General features: G+C 38.4%; 1 long non-coding RNA gene across 1 annotated transcript in view; it reads left to right on the top strand.

The window, feature by feature from the left end:
• The window catches only part of LOC107131335 (uncharacterized), an 85,158-nt gene that overhangs the window by 34,660 nt on the left and 37,992 nt on the right, over window positions 1–12,506 (top strand). The window contains exon 2 of the long non-coding RNA XR_009493061.1: window positions 10,213–10,270. This is a non-coding gene — a long non-coding RNA (uncharacterized lncRNA). The remainder of the gene's footprint in view (window positions 1–10,212; window positions 10,271–12,506) is intronic.

The raw sequence follows: 12,506 nt of genomic DNA, 5'->3' as shown, positions 1-12,506 counted from the left end.
CAGAGCCAGGTATAGAGACTCCAAAGTGCACATATGGTCTATCAGTATCTTTGATCCTAACAAGCCCAAGTATATCAATACAGTCAATTTTAGGAATTTTAAATGTCTGTGGTAATTAAATACTACTCTTTGGCAGATGGAAAATTACCTTTGTGTCTTGCTTCTTAATAGGAATAATTTATTTTTTGGTGCAAAGAATTGTCAACCAATTAAAAATTAAAGCATCACAAGAATGGGAGTACAAGTGATGCCCTGAGTATGGTGTTAATGTGATTTTGCAGCCCAGAGTCTATTTCTTCACAAGACAAATATCTGTGCTTTCTTGAGGCTTGCAGGTTTATCATAGCATTATTAAACTGCAAGCAAACGTTCTTCTCTTGCTCTTTACCTTCTAACAAGATTATTTTATTATTCCAATTTATCTAAATCGCAGAATAACTCTACTTTCCTCCAGATTATGATACGATCATCTACCATCTACTAGAGAGAAATGAAAACTCTGCCTCTCTCTCTGCTGCTGCTAAGTCACTTCAGTCGTGTCCGACCCTGTGCAACCCCATAGACGGCAGCCCACCAGGCTCCTCCGTCCCTGGGATTCTCCAGGAAAGAACACTGGAGTGGGTTGCCATTTCCTTCTCCAATGCATGAAAGTGAAAAGTGAAAGTGAAGTCGCTCAGTCATGTCCGACCCTCAGCGACCCCATGGACTGCAGCCTACCAGGCTCCTCCATCCAAGGGGTTTTCCAGGCAAGAGTACTGGAGTGGGGTACCATTGCCTTCTCCGGCCTCTCTCTCTAGCGACACAGATTTCATTAAGTTTTAATTTCTGTAATTGCAAAAGGAACACTGTTGTCTTCTTAAAGCAGACATAAAACTGTATTTTTATGTTTGATTTTTCACTTTTTAAAACTTTCTCCCTTAAGACCTCCAAAAGCAAGAGACCTAATTGCTACACTTGACTCTATGTAGACACAGTGTGTTTCAGAAGCATAAACATGTAAGGTATCTTATTATAGATTATTATAAAAGAGAGGAAGCAGCTTGAGCAGCATTCTAAATAAGGAATTCATTGTTTCTAGGTAAACCAGAATTGAAGATCTGATTGACATATCTTTTGTGGACTTTAAGATTATGCCCCAGAATGATCTGAGGCACCCGGTTACCTGTCTTATACCTGAGCTACATCAATTGTCATTTTTACCCCAAAGGTATAAGAAACCTATTTTAGCTGACTCCTGTGAAAAAAGACTCACTCACTGAGCTACATTTTTGTACGTTTTGTTTTGAAGAGAGATGGCATCACTATAATCTTGGGTGGATTGTGTTGTGGCTTCTCCTTCAAATCAGTTAGTGGTTTCTCCTCATACGTAGGTGAAATGGTGGTCAAGTGGCTTTTCTAAGAGCAGAGATCTGTAATTATGTGTACCGAGTATACTCTAAAATAACGCTGGCTTGGGTAAATATCATGAAGAGTTGGGAGGGACTTTCTTGCAGAGTTCCCATAATATTAAAGCTGAATGCTCCCTCTGTGCCTTAATAGTGAATTAGATCTCAGAGACAAAGTAGAAAAGAGTAGCAATATTACTTGCCAGGCAAAGGGGCCATGGTGGGCTCATGTCTTCAAAACTGTGTGTCCTGACCTGGAGTGGGTAGTGAGGAATTTTATAGTAATGGTTCAAAGAGGGCATGATCAACTTGTGGGCTTCTGCTTGATTGATGGTGAGGTAAGTGGGAGTGAGCATTATCAACCTTCTGATTTTAACAGGTCTTGGGTCTACATGCTTGTGGGCAGCATACCATTAATACCCTGGTGGGGGTTTTAGCTTCTGCAAAACAACTCAAAGATATTGTTGTGTGTATGCCTTGTGAGGGAACCAGGACCCTGCCCCAAGCCTGCCCTTTTGTTTCTTGACTGTTCCTCCCTTGTCTTTGCTGCCCTTTTCTTCCCTAATTAGCAACTGCTTGAATCACCTGACCCTTGGAACTCAAGGATGGTATGGAGGCTGAAGGAAGCCTGTTTCCTGCTCACAAGAAAACTGGCGTCCAGAAAGGCTTTTGTGCCTAGAAGCCCCACATGGTCTTGCTTGGTTTCAATATCTGTGTGAACTGTGAAATTTCTTTAAATTTTCCCACAAGGTTCACTCCAAAATTATAGACATCTATGAAATAAAAGGGGCTTCCCTGGTGGCTCTGATGGTAAAGAATCTGCCTGCAATGCAGGTAACATAAGGGATGCGGGTTCAACCCCTGGGTCAGGAATATATCCTGGAGCAGGACAGGGCAACCCACTCCAGTATTCTTGCCTGGAGAATCCCACAGACAGAAGAGCCTGGTGGGCTACATTCCATAAGGTCTCAAAGAGTTGGATATGACTGAAGTGACTTAGCAGGCAGGCATGAAATAAAAGCCATTGTAAATATGAGACTGTTTGCCTCAGAGGATTTATTAAATTTGCTATTTCTTCCAGCCCTTGCTTTTCACTGAAGTTACTTACCATCTAACATATCAGCTGTCTTCATTTTCTTACCTTCATAGCTGAACTCTTGGCTTGTTCTTCCTAACTCATCCTAAGTTGGGAGACTGGTTATTCAGACCCAGATTAATATGGACTAAAAACCCATAAAAAGGGGAAATAGACCTTTGTAACCTCATCTCATTTACTGACCATAGTACATGGAGGCTGTGGATCAGATAAGTAACACAATTATAAATGTCCCATGGGAAGATTAAGCATATACTCAGAGTCTCAAGTATAATGCATACAGTTAGAGAATATATGTTTTTATTTTGCTATGGAAAGTAGTCCCATAAAACCGTAGGCAACGTCAACTCTAGTTAAATAAAAATAAAATGTAGTTCAACCACTAATTTAGGATAGAGGATATTGGCTAACATAAATTATAGGATTATCAAACATCGGTGTGATCTCTTTTTGGGGAAAATAACAATTTTTAATTAATTTTTTTACAAAAGGAAAAATAATCCTGCCAAAGTCTACTTAACTGAGAGAAAAATGCTATCCACATTCTAAAGGAGATAATTTCATTATAATGATACTGTGAAAAAATCGGATAAATACTAAATCAGCATTTTATTTTCTGTAAACAGAAAGAAGTACTTGGAATTTTAAAACTTGATCTTAGAACAAAAGCATTGTACATATGTGTTCTTGAGATATATCTATTTAGACATGTATATCTACTTAATACTTTTAAAATAGTATTTGTAGATAAGTAAAGTAAGACTCAGAAATTAAGCAACATTCCTTGATTCTTATAGTTAAAAAGATAGAGTTAGACTGATATTTTTAAATTAATCAAAATTTGAACTCAAGTCTCCACAATTCCAAAAGTCACTTTCCACTGTATCAGTTCAGTTCAGTTCAGTCGCTCAGTTGTGTCTGACTTTTTGTGACCCCATGAACCGCAGCATGCTAGGCCTCCCTGTCCATCACCAACTCGTGGAGTTCACCCAAACTCATGTCCATTGAGTCGGTGATGCCATCTAACCATCTCATCCTCTGTTGTCCCCTTCTCCTCCTGCCTTCAATCTTTCCCAATATCAGGGTCTTTTCAAATGAGGCAGGTCTTCACATCAGGTGGCCAAAATATTGGAGTTTCAGCGTCAACATCAGTCCTTCCAGTGAACACCCAGGACTGATTTCCTTTAGGATGGACTGTATCATGTCTTCCTAATACAGAAGTTTTGATGAAGAGCCTGTCAGAATTTTCCAGACCGTTAAGACATTTGATGAAAAGGGCAATATAGCCAGTCACTTCCAAAAATAATCAAAAATCCATTTTCAGTGAGCCAGCTATAGCACTGCCAAAAATAATGGTGTCCTTAACGGAGAAGGAGAGTCTGAAATGGCAAAGAAGTCAAGTATGCTTGGGATCCTCTGACAGGCTGAATAACATCAAACACTTAAGCTATTTTGCCAAAATTGAAATGTAATCAGATTTGCTATCCTTTGAAATTAAGTGTTCATAACTGCTATCTTTTCATATTATTTTATTTCATGTTATTAAGATGAGTAATAATAGTAATACTAACAGCAAGACAAAGGAAATACTCCATATATCCAAAGAATAATTAATACCCCCAAATCCTCTATGGGCTGGGATAAAGAAAAGATGTAAGCTGGTCAGGAATGATTTCAAATCATTGGATTTGGGGCACAGAAGCAATCTCCAGTACATCCCAGGAACAGATGGTAATAATAAAATCAGTCTTCCGATTTGGTTGCATGTAATTTCAGATCAGAAATCATTACTGTTCTGAGGGAAATAGCAAAGATATTTCGTGGGTTTTGTGTATTAGACTTAAAAGTCAGTACTGCAGTTTCTACCTCATAGTTCCACCTCACCAACGTTAATGGGTAATTGAAGTAAAACTGGCTCATTTTTGCTCTCACCATGGAATACCTTGGTCTCAGCACAGTGGTACAAACAAATGGCCACATATCAACTCTAAAATATTTGAAAAAATCATGTACATCTTTACCAAAGCTTTTCTTAAGGCGACTTCAAAGGGAAACTGCACAACACAGCCCAAAGCAAAGTGTGCTGAAAACCCTCTCTACTCAGTTACCTCCCCCAAATTATGTCCATCATGAAACAGTGCCTTATAAGGCACAAGTCTGCTAACTAAAGACCCAATCTGCACATCAGGCTTCACTTACCACACACTTTGGAGATGGCAGGCCCATTAATACTTTGAACATTGCATGAACATAGCACCAGTTGGAGAAGGAAATGGCATCCCACTCTGGTACTCTTGCCTGGAAAATCCCATGGATGGAGAAGCCTGGTGCAGGCTACAGTCCATGGGTTGCAAAGAGTCAGACATGACTAAGTGACTTCACTTTCACTTTCAATTATGAATTAGGCATGGAAAGATCTTTATCATTGCATTTTTTAAAGTTTTATGATTGTATAATTATTATAGTTTCCTTTTAATGGAAGTAGACTACATGGCTACACAATATTTCCCTTATTTAGGGGAGATTCTGGCCCTTATTACCTACCTTGCTCAATGTCCTAACACCTCACAACATGAACTTGATCCCTTGAGACATGTGTCTATGACCGTGATTCCTAACACTGCAGCACAGGCAATCTTGGTCTGTTAGTGGTGTCCTAAGCAAAGAAGAAATACATTTAATGACCTCTGTGAAACCTATACTTTCAATCGCATTTATATTCCAACAATACAAATTGAAGGTTGTATCTCTGATTAAAAAAAAAAAAAGATGCGTAGTTTTAGTTATTTCTGTGTGGACTTGAAGACATTATACACAGGAAGGTTACAGAAAAGCAATACATGGTAAGTGGCCCTATTCCCAAAAAGCACTGGCCATTTCCCCAGCATATGGTGCTTTCCTGCCATCCTCTTCTTTTCCTCCTCTTTCTCCTCTTCTCCTTATTTTCTAACTTGACCTAATAATGTCTAGGTTTTCAAGAAAAGATAGTAAAAATGTTTATGAGGTTATTAAGAGAAATGTCACTACTATGGCTGCATGTATTCTTGAGATGACAGAGGACTCTTGCAGGGCGCACAGCAGTGCTGGAAACTTCCCAGTTGTTCACATTCCTCTTCACCTTCTCTTCTCTTCAAAATGTTATGTGTTTTAGGGTGTGGGTGCACAGGCATGTCTTCTGTTTTTGAGTTAAGGGGGAGAGGAGAAACTGTAATCCATGTGATATAGCGCTAAAGAAGACATTTGAGAACCGCCCACCCTTTTCAAGTAACACATGAGAGAGCAAAAGTTGAGAGAAGTGAAACAGGTTACTCAGTGTCAAACAACAGAGCAGGAACTGTCTTTCCATTTACCGTCATCCACAGATACCTACTTGCGCCTGGTACATAATACGCACTTTATAAACGTTCATCTAGTAAATAAGCTGATGAATGAATTTGTTAATGGCATGGCTGGTAACAGTACTCAGACTCCCTAAGTCCTTCTATTTTTCCCTGTTCCAGCTCACATCAACAAAATTTCACTTGGGTTGTGATCCCCTTTGAATCCCCCTTGCATATGAAGGGAATGGTCATTAGGGTAAGATGACAGACAATTGAAAGTCAAACAGTTTACAATTTTGGGTGGAATGATTGAATGTGAGTCACAATTGTAGGAAAACTTCTCAGGACAAATGGAATGAATTAAAATTAGAAGACTTGCTAGGCTTGAAACTGGGGTGAAGAGTTAAGAAAATGGTAAATCTATGATAATGTGAAAAACCATGATAGACATTTATACCTCAGAAATACACTCAGATTAAAGACCAACTTCAGATGTGTAGTGAACATGTGTGTGAGCTTCACTTAGTTTTACAGAGGCACATGCCTAAGATATTATTTAAAATCAGATCATAAGTGAAATAATGTCTAGAATTAGACATTAATTATTATTCAGTTCAGTTCAGTCACTCAGTCATGTCCGACTCTTTGCCACCCCATGAATCACAGCATGCCAGGCCTCCCTGTCCATCACCAACCCCCAGAATTCACTCAAACTCACATCCATCGAGTCAGTGATGCCATCCAGCCATCTCATCCTCTGTCATCCCCTTCTCCTCCTGCCCCCAATCCCTCCCAGCATCAGAGTCTTTTCTAATGAGTCAACTCTTCGCATGAGGTGGCCAAAGTACTGGAGTTTCAGCTTTAGCATCATTCCTTCCAAAGAAATCCCAGGGCTGATCTCCTTCAGAATGGACTGGTTGGATCTCCTTGCAGTCCAAGGGACTCTCAAGAGTCTTCTCCAACACCACAGTTCAAAAGCATCAATTCTTTGGTGCTCAGCTTTCTTCACAGTCCAACTCTTGCATCCATACATGACCACTGGAAAAACCATAGCCTTGACTAGACGGACCTTTGTTGGCAAAGTAATGTCTCTGCTTTTCAATATGCTATCTAGGTTGATCATAACTTTCCTTCCAAGGAGTAAGCATCTTTTAATTTCATGGCTAATTATTAATTATTAGTAGAGAATAATCATAAGAACAGTAACAGATGATCTAAACTCATAGTACTTTGATATGTAGTCAAAATATCGAATTGTAAGGCATAAATGCATTATTTTTATGTTTTATTATACATGAACAATGTATTAAATTTATATAAATTAGTATACTTAAAATACATGCTGCTGCTGCTAAGTCACTTCAGTCGTGTCCGACTCTGTGCAACCCCATAGACGGCAGCCCACCAGGCTCCCCCATCCCTGGGATTCTCCAGGTAAGAATACTAGAGTGGGTTGCCATTTCCTTCTCCAATGCGTGAAAGTGAAAAGTGAAAGTGAAGTCAGTCCGTTGTATCCGACTCTTACCGACCCCATGGACTGCAGCCCACCGGGCTCCTCCATCCATGGGATTTTCCAGGCAAGAGTACTGGAGTGGGTTGCCATTGCCTTCTCCTAAAATACATGAGCATGTTTTAAAATACTAGAAATGCTACCCTCTATATAAAACTACTGCATCTGTATTTTTACTTTTGAAAAATTAAACTGTTAAAATATCAAATTCCTTTTTACCCTCTCTTGTTTAGGGTCCTTCCTATCTTCTAATTTCACTGGTACATGAGCTTGTTGTTTTGATAACAATCAACTGGTGTGAGAATACTAATGAAGCAATTATTCTTATCCTGAGAAAGGCACAGTTCTTCTGAACTCAGTCATGCTTTCATAAGAAAAAATACATATTCTGAGTTTAAATGTGTGTGTGTGTATGTAGCTGTTTCATTTTTTAATTTCTAATTAAACATTTCTAATGAAGTAGATATTGAAACATTTTTGCAAGTTCAACGTATGAAAAAGGGAGGTCAGGATTAAGAGTGAAAGAGAGTTTAGAATTAAACATTTCCCCCTAGATCATCTATAAAGTGAAAAATTTAGAGCTGAATGTGGTAGAATATTTATTACACAAATTTAGATTCCTTATCTCTAAACTGCTCAGCGATTTGGTCACAAGCAGCTTTCAAGTAAGGAAATGAATTCACTAATGAGTGATAGCAGACTTTCAATCAGGGCCTTTGGAGCAAAAGAGGAAAAATGAACATCTACTATCTTCAGGAGACCATGTTGAATATTAATGCTGCTGCTGCTGCTGCTAAGTCGCTTCAGTCGTGTCCGACTCTGTGCTACCCCAGAGATGGCAGCCCACCAGGCTCCCCCGTCCCTGGGATTCTCCACGCAAGAACACTGGAGTGGGTTGCCATTTCCTTCTCCAATGCATGAAAGTGAAGTCGCTTAGTCGTGTCCAACTCCTAGCGACCCCATGGACTGCAGCCCACCAGGCTCCTCTGTCCATGGGATTTTCCAGGCAAGAATACTGGAGTGGGGTGCTATTGCCTTCTCCGGTTGAATATTAATAGTTACTTTTAAATTGTTTAATAATAAGTGTAATAAAAGCTCAATTGCACTAGTGATTTTTCAAGTGCTCAATAAGCCACCAATGGCCAGTGGGCATCATATAGGAAAGTGCAGATTTGAAATATTTCCTCAGTCCAGAAAGTTCTATGGACAGAAAACTCTATTGAAGAACATAAAACTCATATCCTCCATAGTACAGCTGGAGGGAAAAGATACTGTGAATATGTGCCAAGTCGCTTCAGACTCTTTGCGACCCTAGCTGTGGACTGTAGCCCACCAGGCTCTTCACCAGGATTCATGGGATCCTCCAGGCAAGAATACTGAAGTGGATTGCCTTGCTCTCCTCTGGGGGATCTTCCTGACCCAGAGATCAAACCTGCATCTCTTAGGTCTCCTACACTGGCAGACAGGCTCTCTACCACTAGCGCCACCTAGGAAGCCAAAAGACACATACTATTTTAAATGCCAAAGGCATGAGAATCATTTTAGCTAAGGTGATGTCAATCCATGGAAGTCTGTAATTAAAGTTCAGATCTCATAGACCAGATCACACTTGAAGTGGGCGTCAGAGAAAATTTTGATTCGGAATAGTAGAGAATAAGGTGAAGGTTTACAGAGTGTGGATCCAAGGACAAAAAGGAGGGACTCACACTAAGTATAAGAATTTGACATTTTCTTGTCTGTGCTTATATCATGAATTACTTTTTCAATCTATGATATCTTTCTACAGATTTTTAAAGTCATATAGACATTTCCTTGTCATTAGTAAAATTAGCTGAATTTTTATTAATTGTCTTAACTGGACAAGCATAGATTCATTAAGTTGCAAAACACGGAAAATAAAAAAGGATTTTAAGGTGCCTGTATTAAACCCATTGACTTTTTATTTATTTATTTATTTATTTTTAAATTTTATTTTGTTTTTAAACTTTACAAATTGTATTAGTTTTGCCAAATATCAAAATGAATCCGCCACAGGTATACATGTGTTCCCCATCCTGAACCCTCCTCCCTCCTCCCTCCCCATACCATCCCTCTGGGTCGTCCCAGTGCACCAGCCTCATGTATAATATCATGTATGAAACGAGTTGCCAGTCCAGGTTCAATGCACGATACTGGATGCTTGGGGCTAGTGCACCCATTGACTTTTAAAAGTCACCTTCTCTATCAGGAAATCTCTCTTTGCATATGATGAGTATCCACAACAACAATAATCAAAACAGCAATGTAGGAACGCATTTGGGTCAGTTCTAATGAGGTGGATGAATCTAGAACGTATTATACAGAAGGAAGTGAGTCAGAAATAGAAAGATAAATACCATATTCTAACACATATATACGGAGTCTAGAAAAATGGTACTGAAGAATTTATTTACAGGGCAACAGTGGAGAAACAGACATAGAGAATAGACTTATGAACATGGAGAGAGGGGAGGAGAGGGTGAGATGTATGGAAAGAGTAACATGGAAACTTATATTACCATATGTAAAATAGGTAGTCAATGGGAATTTGCTGTATGGCTTAGGAAACTCAACCTAGTTGGGATGGGGAGGAAGAAGGGAGGGAGGTTCAAAAGTGAGGGGATATATATATACCTATGGCTGATTCATGTTGAGGTTTGACGGAAAACAGAAAATTGTATAAAGCAATTATCCTTCAATAAAAAATTAATGAATTTAAAAAAAACAGCAATGTAAAGATCAGTAAAGCTTACTTTTTATTTTTTAATAAAAATAAATACAAATAAATTTAGCAAAGTAAAGATTAGTAAAGTGTACCTTTTAATTTTTTTATAAAAATAGATAAAAGTAAATTAATTCTAGTATTTTCTTCCTTTATCCCAGGTTGAAGACTACTTCTAGAGAGATACAATTGGAGTCCTTGGCCCCACGTATAACTCAGGTAATCATTTGCTGCAGTAAAATGGTGCATGTCATCTATACTGTAGTAAGATTTAATTACCTTTCATGATATCAAGAAAACGTGACATTGAATTGTCTTTCCTAAGAGCTCAGAGAAGCAAATGAAACATTGTATGAAATTGCTGCACATGAAATGTTTCTTTCAAGAGAACCAATTGCTGTAATTGAAACATCTCATAATATTTGATTTGCTTTTGCCCTATAACCAAATGTTTCAATTAAACTGATTTGTCTTTGCAAGACTGGAGATCATTTCCAGTGCTTTGTCTAAATTACCACAGACTTCAGCCTGGAATCTCAAACTCACACTTCCGAGGACACTGCCCAAGCTCTGGGCAGCTTGTGGACCAAATGTAACAGAGATCTTTATCATTGCTCTATGGGAGTGCTCCTTAGTAACTTACACGCATTTTTTTTTCTTTATACTTGAAACAGAAATTCTTCCACAGAGAGCTAATCAGCAGCTACAGCCCCGAATGGAATTCCAAAGCAGTTTTTCTATTTAAAGAGGTGTCTGGTTTCACACATAGTAATGGAAAATGAAAACACTCTTTTTGCTTGCATTTTGGAGCTATTCAAAATATTGAGATATTGTTATCTGCAAACAAGAAGTTGAAGTTCAACACTCTCTTTCAGACCCCTTAACTGTGCTTCCCCTAAAGTATTAATGAGGACTAAGTTCTGAAATATTTGTCCAATTATTCTGAGATCTGGAATTTTATCCATTATATAAATTAAAATTTAATCACCTGGCAATATTATGGACTACGGGGCATCCTAAATTGTGCCTAAATGTGAAGGAATAGTCCACTTCCCAGGAGCTGTCCTAATTTGGCTATGTAGCATATCAACAGCATAAAGAGACCTCAGTGGAATACGGTGGTCTGCATATTTACTGGTACTCACTGCAGTCTGGCACCATGAATCACAGACTTAAAATTCAAAGAATGTGAGAATACAATCTGTGTTCCTCTAGATGACAATCTTAGGCCACTGCAGGAGAAATGCCTTTGGTTCGAGGTTGTAAAATTGTTCTCAAAGGGAGTCAAGACTAGAATCAAGATCTTAAGGACCTCCATCTTGGATGTCTTTGAAATTTGTTTCTCTCTCTTTTTCTTCCCCTCTTCCCATCTCTTCTGTGAAATGTCAGAAAGGATTTTGAAGGTTTTACATATTTTGATTCTTTGAGTTCGGGAGCCTAACCCTCATCTCCAGTGCTCCAAAACCTACCAAGCAAAGGTCGATCTTGTGATTGAAGTTTATAAAGACTCTTTGCCTGAGCAAGAAGCTTTTGTCTTTAGTAAGTAAAGATTGTGTAGAAGAGCAGCCCTTAGATCTTCAGAGCTAGGTTCAATACTCCCAGGACAATTTTGTTGTCCTTTCTTTTAAAGGCTAGACAGAATCTCTAATCTGGACTCTTTCCCCGTAAACAATAATTTTGTTCTACTATGGGTACTTGACCAATTTTTCCCTGATTCCAGAGAATATTTCATAATTATCATTACCACACAGGAGTTATCATTTGGAGGAGGAGAAACATAGAGGTTAAAGATTGTTGGGCATTAATTTCTGTTGACCAAACAAGATAAAAAGGCAGTTAGTTCCTAACTGTGATGAGTGGCCAAAACCTAAGCAAATAGGAAAAGCTATTACTGGAAATAAAATATACTCACATTGTAGAAGGCTTATTTTCTTATTTTTATTTTTCTCCTATGATTTCTGCATCATCATTAGTTGATCCATAGAATGTGATTTCATGACTGGTCATCTACATAAAATTAATCACCAACAATAAGCACGGGATCTATAACTGAAGGTTGTCAAATATAATAGGAAAAAACTATTAGCTAATATGACTTTTGGTCATGCTAAAAAATCACATGAGGTTATTTTAAAAGGTAACTCTAATTTCTATATTGAGATTGTTCTTCAAGTGAATCCACCCCATCACCCTTTTTCAGTCTTGTTTGGAATAGCTTCAACATTAATACAAATTTCATCAAGCCAATCAAAGTCAAGCTGCATCAGGGTTTTATAGATCTTATTACAGCCCCAAATGCTTGCTTTTATTTGTTCTTTAAAAGCAAAGATAACTAGTTGGCTTCATAAGGGATCCTTGTTTCTTAAATTATGATATTGCAGCAGGGATTAGCATGTTTAGTCTTCCTTGCAAACAAAGTACTCTTTTAGTTAAGAAAATCTCTATGCAAAATTCT

This window comes from Bos taurus, chromosome 26, assembly GCF_002263795.3.
Source record: "Bos taurus isolate L1 Dominette 01449 registration number 42190680 breed Hereford chromosome 26, ARS-UCD2.0, whole genome shotgun sequence".
Classification (NCBI taxonomy): Eukaryota; Metazoa; Chordata; class Mammalia; order Artiodactyla; family Bovidae; genus Bos; species Bos taurus.
The sequence above is the reverse complement of the archived record's forward strand: the minus strand, read 5'-3'. Positions and strand labels throughout refer to the sequence as shown.